Here is an 8,506-nt window from a genome sequence, read left to right as displayed (position 1 = left end):
ACAGGAAACGCCGTACGCATAAGCAGACATTATCAACTTCCCCATCCTCCCCAAGCCCCAGGGAGCCACTCTTCTGTCTCTGTGGATTTGCGTGTGCTGAACATTTCATGCAAATCGAGTCACTTCATGTAAGTGGAACCGTCTATTTTGACTGACTTCTTTCACACTGAGTAACGTTTTCAATATTTGTCCACATTGTGGCCTGGGTCAGTACTCTATGCTTCGCTATTGCTGAATAATATTCCACTGTATGGCTGGGCCCCTCTGTTTACCCATTCATCACGTGATAGACATTTGGGTTGTTTCTGTTTTTTGGCTCTGAAAAGGAATGGAGAAAAGTAATGGTGAAAATTTCTGTAGGAGTTTTTATGTGAACATTTGTTTTCAATTCTCTTACTTCTGTGCCCAGGAAGCAGAATTGCTGGATCATTCAGAAACCAAATGTTCAATTCTCTGAGGACATGCCAGGATGTTTTCCAAAGTGGCCACGCTGTGTTACGTTCTCACGAGCAAGGGCTGCGAGCTCCGCTTCCTCTGTGTCCTCATTAATGCTTATTAATCTTTTTTTGATTATAACCTATTGTAGTGAGTGTGAAGCGGTTTCTCCTAGTTGTTTTGACTTGATTTCCTTTAGAGCTAATGTTATTGAACATCGTTTCATTGTGCTTATTGGCCGTTTGTATATTTTCCTTGAAAAATATATTTTCAGATCCTTTATTCATTTTTTAATTGAGTTGTCTTTTTATTGTTGAGCTGTGGAATTTTTTTTTTGATACACAAATTCCTTATCAGATAAATGATTTGAAAAATTTTCTCCTGAGTGTTGTTTTTTCACTTTCTGGATGGTGTCTTTTGAAGCAAAGTTTTAAATTTTAATGAACTCCAATTTATCTCTGTTTTCATTTTTCCTTGTGCTTTTGGGGTCATATTAAATATCTGATGTATTTTATTTAAACTTGTATATTTAAAATAACTTAATTCTTAGACCGTTCTAGGAGATGGGTACTGTTGTTGTCCCCAGTCTATGCATCGGAGACTGAGATGCAGAGAATTTGACTGACATATTAGTGTCAAAGCTACCCAGTGCTGTGGGAATTCAGACCCTCATGTTTTTCCCTAGCATCTGAGCTCAACACCACCATGCTCCAATCTTTCCAGGAAACGTTAATGAAAAAATCTTTACTTTTTTGATTTCTTGTTAGATTTTTTTCTTATTGGGGACCTCAAATTCTCATTTTCTTTTCCGATATCAGTATCGATTTATTTTAGGTCTCATGTAGGGAGAAGCATTGCTATCAGTTAACTTCTTTATTACTCTCCAGTGATGATTGTTGCTAGTTGATCTAATCAAGTCATGCTTAAGTCTTTCCTGCTCATGACACTAACAGCAGAGTCATGACTTATAGAATGCTCAAAGAAGAAAGTACTTGATTGATTTTATTTTGCCAACCAATCAAACCAATCAAATAAAACCCTGGTGTTGACACAGACTATAAGCCCTCCAAAATAGGGTCACTGTCTTCATTGTGTTTCATTTGTTGGGTCACAGTGTCTGGACAGTGCCTTGCTGTCCAGCAGTTTTGTGAGGATACGGTGCTCGTGAATCATTGTAAGGACAGAATTTTGGCAACAGACTGTGTTGTTCATTTCACGACGGAAAAGGTAATATAGAATTACTGTTCAGATCTGTTTTAAAATTAAGCTTTGAATTTTGGGAATAGTTCAAGAAGCCATACAAAGCTCTTTTTCACTAATTTTAGATCTATCTTAGACACATTATGGTTACATAGCAGAGTAACTTATCAAGTAGATTTGACAAAAGGAGTGTTATATTGATTATTTGTTTTAGTTGAAATATTCTACCAGGGATAAAGTCATAAGTGCCCATAAATGAACAAATATGTTTGTATTTCTATGCAACATGGGAGCAGACTACATATGTTTCTATATAATATATATGACTGTGTGTTTTAATCTTTCTGTCAGTGTTTTAATAGTTTTTCAGCAATTTTGTAACTTTAGAATTCTTCTAAGAAAATCACCCCCGATTCTAGTGCAGTTTGTACTGTGTATCCTGTCTTATGCATGGGATTCCACTGTCCCCTCAGTGAGGAATTTCCTCTCCTATTGTGTTAGGAGCAGAGTTAAAGGAACTGTGATTTCTAGGCCTTTGCTCTCCATGTGTTTGCAGTTGGCTCTCAGTCACGATTTTCCCTTTCCAGGGTTTTCATTGTTAAATTAGAATTTCTGCAAATAACTATTAATATGTTGCATTGGTCTCCCTAGAAACTTGACGTCTTTGTGCTTTTCAGTTTTCAATTTATGAAAAATGCAAATGCACTCTTGTTTTTAAGTTGTCCTTTTTCAATAGATATTTATCTCTTAATTGATAGAATAATTTTTTTCCCAATGAATGAATCGGTGTGCATGTTTTAAAGGATAACTTACTTTTTATTTTTCTTATTGTAACAGTTATATTCATTGTAGAGAATTTAGTAAATAAGGATTAACACAGTAATAACTTCACAATGGCCTCTAATCTCACCTGGAGATACAGTTGTAAGGTTTGAAATTGAGAATTATAAGTCCTCTCAAATTTTTCTTTTTCAAGTACATATTGGTTACTGAGATCCTCAAATTCCCATTTGAATTGTAGCAGCAGATAGTCAGTTTCTGCAGAGGAGCCCGCTGGGATTGTGATCGAGACCACGTTGAATATACGGATTGCTCTGGGGAGCACTGCCATTCCAAGAGCACTTTCTTTTGATAGGGGAATGTGTGTGGAGTGTCTGTCCTGGTATTTAGGTCTTCTTTAACTTTTTTTTCAACAATGCTTTGAGTTTACAGAGTATTATTTTACTTTAATTATCTTTGCCTTTATATTGAGGACAAGTGTGCAAGGTACCGGGATCAGAAGTGTATTTGAGCCCCGCAACTTGCTGCCACCATGGACGCTGCGCTCTTGCTTCACCCGCTGTACAATCTTGCACAGAATAAGACCTCAGTAACTCTCTCTTGAATGAATGATTATATGATTGTTGGATGATGCTTGAGAGTCATTGTGATGGTTTTTTCCCCCAGCCTTTCCCCAGTTCTTAACTATGCCCTTTCTCTTCCTAAACTCTAGCCTGGGTTTCAGCCTGCCTGTGGCATTGATTTTCCTTGTCTGTGGACTCTTCCTTTCACTGGTTCCCGATAATGTTACATGTGGGCTGTGGAAACTTGCTAGATGTCAAGAAAGAGCTAATCCATTGTAGGCCAGTATTTTTAGAGTTTGTTATTGTTTTATTGATTGAAATTAAATGAGGCTGCCCCCTGAGCCCTCCCGTGAGCACTTTTGACCTTCCTACAGCTGATACTGCTCTAGTTGCTGCATGTGCCCTTTCCCCAGCCTTGATTTTGTAATTGAATAAGTCACCATCACTGGAGCCCTCTCTTTAAAAGATAAAGAGAACATTTGCTCCTTTTCCCTGTTTGGGGACTTCGATGAGATGAGATCCCAGATAAAGAATGGAGCCCCACCTCTTTCTGACCCCCGCTGTTTCCGTTCCTTTCTCCAGGGGAAAAGAGTACAATTCAACAGTATAAAGATTGATTGTGAGCTAATGAGATAGACAAGACAACCGATCATTTATTAAATAACCTTTCATGATAGAAACAAATGTATTATACACACAAACAGCACACAAAGCACTGTAGTACCATGGTTACAATCGTGGGTCCGAGTTCATGTCCTGCTCTGGAGAGACCAGTCCTGTGAGATGGAGAACTTGTAAGTCGGCTTAGCCTCTCCAGAACTGGTTTTCTGTCCTGCAGAGACGGGGCTCGCTAGGCGTCCCCCCCCCCGTAGAGGTGCTGTGGGGTGTAAATGACACGCGTGGGCAGCCTGAGCACAGCTGCTCGTTCCTCGTAAGTGCAGGGTAGCATAGCTTTTGCGGTGACGGCTTTATGACCGCCCCATGTAGACTGTCAGTGCTCTGAAGGGATGCCTTGTGGTTTGGAGATGGGATTCTCACTTCTGTAAATACCCAAGTATAGTGTTATTGGGCCCTGCTGATTTCAGTCTATTCTTTAGAAAGTACATATTGTAGATATATTTTTCAAGCATGCGTGCTTTTTTTCTTTTACTATTTAAAGTTCTATCCTCTCATCTCTTGGTGTTACTTTTCATGGAATCCAGGAAACAGTCCTAAGCTACCTGCCTCTTCACACTTTTCCGTGGTGGTTTCCTTCCCTGATTAGAAGAGGGTTTTGCATAGGAAATTTTATTTGTTCCCCTTTTCTTGGTGTCTCTCTCTCTGTCTGCCCATCTCTCACCTCTCAATCTGTCCATTTCTCAACCCACTGTTTCTTCTGACATGTTCCAAAACGCATTTCAGGTAGCTTACAGAAGAACAGATACCAAATAAACAGGTGAGAAAATGGGGCCCAGTTCAGACAGTGAGGCTAGGAGGCGAGCCTGTGTGAGGGTTGCAGGCGTAAGACACATGCCTCTGCCATGTGACTTATAAGATCGTCAGCAGCAGTGTGCTTCAAGCTCCCAGCAGACACAGGGAAGCAGGATTTCAGGGAGATGCTTACTGTCTGTGAAATAAATAAGTGACTTAGGAGAAGCCCAGCCTTTCCAGCTACTAAGGCTTAGTAGAATATTTTGAGTGTCTTCCAAAATCAGAGTATGGCATCTTTTCTTTTTTCAGAGTTCTATGTATAGTTGGTTACATTCTATACCTGGAAATTTCTCCAAAACTGCTTCCCACGTGAGTCCCATGGCTCGGGAATTGGGTGGTTCTGCTCATTGACGGGGGTTGGCCAGAAACAGAAAATGAGAGCCTCAAAGGGGCCTGGGATTTGTCAGTTATGTTTTGTCAGTGCTGTAGGGTTCAAGAAATGCTTTCACCGTTTCTCTCCATCTGAGGCGGCAGCGTAATCTCTTACCAGCATCAGGAGCTCAGGGCCACGGGATGGTGGGGGCTGACTGCACTGCCGTCAAGACAGCTGAGCTAGTCACTGCAGGTGTGGTTCTTTTACATACTGCATTTCATGTTCTTTACTAGAATGTTTCAACAGGGAGTTAATTAACTGAGTTAACTAACATTTAATAAATATGATCTTTGTTGAAAAGACAGTTATAGGCAGAATATAAGCTGTGAAGTCTTTAAAAACGGTTTCATTACTGAAATTTCATTTGGGGAGATACACGGTTTATCTTATATATGCCTCTCTTTTAAAGTAACAAAGAAACAAGACAGAAAAGGCAGAGGATGATTTCTGTTCTTCCTCTCGGCTTGCAGGTGCCCTCACCCCCAGTAGCATCAATCCAGACACCAGCACTGACACTGGCCGTGCTCAGAACTGCCTCAGCCCTGAAGACACTGCTGACAAATAGAAGGGGGCCACGCCCTGTTACAGCAGGTGCTCTCACTTTTTGGGTCCTTATGTAACTGCGTGGTGTTAATCAGGATCGCCCTTCCTACATTGTGTGATGCTGCTGCTTTGTCTCCTAGTTACTTGTTTCTCTAAGTATTCTTGTATTATTCTCCAATGCGTAGTACTACACACCTAAAAATGCTTTTTTCAGATGAAAAAGAATGTGCATTTAAAATAATAACTCTGAAAAAGGGGGCAAAAGAGGCTATCCTTGTCCCGCTATTCAAAGATAATAATTAACACGTTAACGTATATTTTCATCAGTGTGGATCACCTCTGTCATAAAAAACCAGAGAGCACTCTGTGACTGTTTACTGTGTGGACACCTCCATTTTCCATTCGGCTTTTTATATGTTTTTCTACAATATTCTATCTCCTCTGGCATGATTTTTGATGACCAGTATAGCATTCTGTCTTGTGGAGGCATTGTCCATTTTACTTCGGACTTAAATAAACTTTTAAATTCCAAGTATACTTAACTGAAATACTGAAAAGAGAACTGTGGTGGTACAGGAAGGCCCTACCTCCCTTCCCCTTATTTCCGAAGAGTAAAAACTGTTGAAAATTTGATATATATGTTTCATGACCTTTATGCCTATGACATACATATATACACACATATGAGAATTCCATGTATACGTGTGTGTATATATGCTTTATTTAAAAATGAGACCATACTATATGTTTTTCTGCAGCTCGCTTTAATCACTCAGGTGTATATCATAGACGTCTTCCCACTCCAGACTCACACGGTCCTTTCAGATAGAGTGGAGGGGTCTCCTGATTTGCGGGTGTGGTCTCTTTCCCACGCACACCTTTGGTGAGAGAATGCTGTGGACAAGGTCCTGGACCACGGCGAAACGCCGGCTCCCTCATTGCTCGCAGCTCGTCATGATTTACCGCATCATTGTCTTGATGGTGGACAGTTAAGTTTTCTCCATTTTCCACTGTCAGAAAGGATATTTGACTGGCATCCTTCTTGTACAGACATTCCTGTGATCTTTTATGAGTATTCCTTTAGTTAAGGCTTCTGGAAATTTAGTCCCTGGATGTGACATTTACATTCATCACAGACTCCATTCAAGTAACTCTAGAAATTCCTTCCATAGGGGAATGAAAAGATGCACAATTACTTATGTAACCAATTCTCTATTGCTGGATATGATTTCACTTCAGTTTTTCTTCCCACCATTGTAAACAGTGCTGTGTAAATGCCCTGATGGGTACATCTTTTTGGACTAAATTTGTTTTTTCCTAAAGGAAACGATTCCTAGAAGTGGTGTTGAGTCAGTGTGTACGTACGTTTTTCAGAGTTTACATATCCATTGACATGTCGTCCTCTGAAAATGTCGCTCATGGTTTCTTCTCCCACAGATGGATACTAGATAGAATATCTTTTAAAAATATTTGCCAATATGATGAGCAAAAGTGCTTTTTCATTGTTTTAGTTTGCATTTGCTGACCAGTGAGGTATTGAGCATTTTTCACTCATTAGCCATTTGACTTTTTTAAAATGAATGATTCCTTTTATCCTTTGCACACATTTAAGTGGGGGAGCTTCTTGTTGCTTTGTGACAGCTCTTTGTATGTTATGAACATTAACTTCTTGTCTTCAACAACATGTATCACAGAGCTTTTTCTTGTCATTTCTTGCCTTTCATTTTGTTTAGGAGGATTTTTATTTTGGTAGTGTCTCAAAATATTCTTATGATAATAAATGTATTCCTTATGTGTTTTATCTTTGAAATTATTCTTAAAAATAATTTCTTATACTGGAATAAATCTCCTCTGTAGGTTTTTTTTAATCTCTAAGATGGAGATGATAATAGTACTTGTTAATGTAAGGGTAAGTTGAGTTAATAAGAGCAAAGTGTTGTATTTGCTGTTATTAGTACTTTTTTATATTTACATCACTGTCTGTAAATTATCTTGTGGTCCTTATGAGAGGAATAGTATTTATTCTTTCTAGGTGATTGTCTGATTGTCTCAGGACAATTACTGAAGTCATACTTTTCTCTTTGATTTGAAATCCCACCTTTACAAAATACTTATGTACACTAGAGTCTCTTTTTGAGCTCATGGTTCCCTTCTGTCAATCTGCCTTTCTTACTCCAGCACCATAACTTACATATTGTAAAAATTTATTTAATAATTGGCAGTCTGAATTTTTTTTCATTCTTTTCTTCCATCCCAAATTTTCTTGTCTAGTATTATGATTTTATTATTCCTGAAGAATTCCAAAATATTTTGTTCAAGTTAAAAAAAAATCAGATTGGAGTTGTCATGGGAGTTTTCAGTAAGTTTTGAATTATTCTGATGAGAACTTACATCTTTACAAAACTGCTTTCCTCCATGCAATTTGTTGATGTCTCTACATTCTCACCTCTTACTTTACCCCTCAGCACATCCCTGAAGTTTCTCCATTTAGAACATGGGCATTATTTTTTAACTTATTCCAGATTATTGTTTATGTTTTTGTCAATTTTGTAAGTGAAAATTTTTTGCTATTATATTTTTAAACGCTTAAAACTGAAATTTAGAAAGGAAGATTCGGTTTGTAAATACTCACTTTGTAATTTGTCATTTAAAATTGTAAGTATCAAGTAGTTGTTCCAGAATCCTTTCTTTTTTGTTTTTAAAAATTTGTGTCGAAGATTCTCAAAATGTTCATAGCTAAGTAGTATAGGTGGGGAGACAGATGGAGAGAGGTAGTGTGGCTCATGTACAAACTGTGAGCAGTTTCATGGCTGCCTTTAGGCTGGAGAAACCACAGAAGAACCCAGGTTAGACAAGGAATGGCTTTGTATGCACTTGAAAGCCAGCTTTCCTGCCTGTATGGTGAAGCCTGGTGGGCGTGGCAGGTAGATGATCAAGGGCTGATCAAGGTCATTTGCTGCACAGAGCGCTGTGTCTGTGAGAAATGGTGACCATTGCCATGGCAAATGCTTGGTGCCAGGAACAATGCAGGGGAGCTGGGGAGCCTGTGTTAAGGATTTTCCAGTCCTGGGAGTGGGAAGATCAGACTCTGCATTCAGATCTGAATTTGAATTAATCCTCTTTAGTTTACTGGACCTCTGAC

General features: G+C 38.9%; 1 long non-coding RNA gene across 1 annotated transcript; it reads left to right on the top strand.

Annotated features, from left to right (window-relative positions):
* The first annotated feature begins 4,616 nt into the window (after positions 1–4,616).
* Positions 4,617–6,282, top strand: LOC140687217 (uncharacterized). The gene is made up of 4 exons (XR_012061390.1): positions 4,617–4,757; positions 4,856–5,013; positions 5,292–5,412; positions 6,123–6,282. It is a non-coding gene; the product is annotated as an uncharacterized lncRNA (long non-coding RNA).
* Positions 6,283–8,506: the final 2,224 nt, after the last annotated feature.

The sequence above is a fragment of the Vicugna pacos genome, chromosome 19 (assembly GCF_048564905.1).
Source record: "Vicugna pacos chromosome 19, VicPac4, whole genome shotgun sequence".
NCBI classification, from domain to species: domain Eukaryota; kingdom Metazoa; phylum Chordata; class Mammalia; order Artiodactyla; family Camelidae; genus Vicugna; species Vicugna pacos.
The sequence above is the reverse complement of the archived record's forward strand: the minus strand, read 5'-3'. Positions and strand labels throughout refer to the sequence as shown.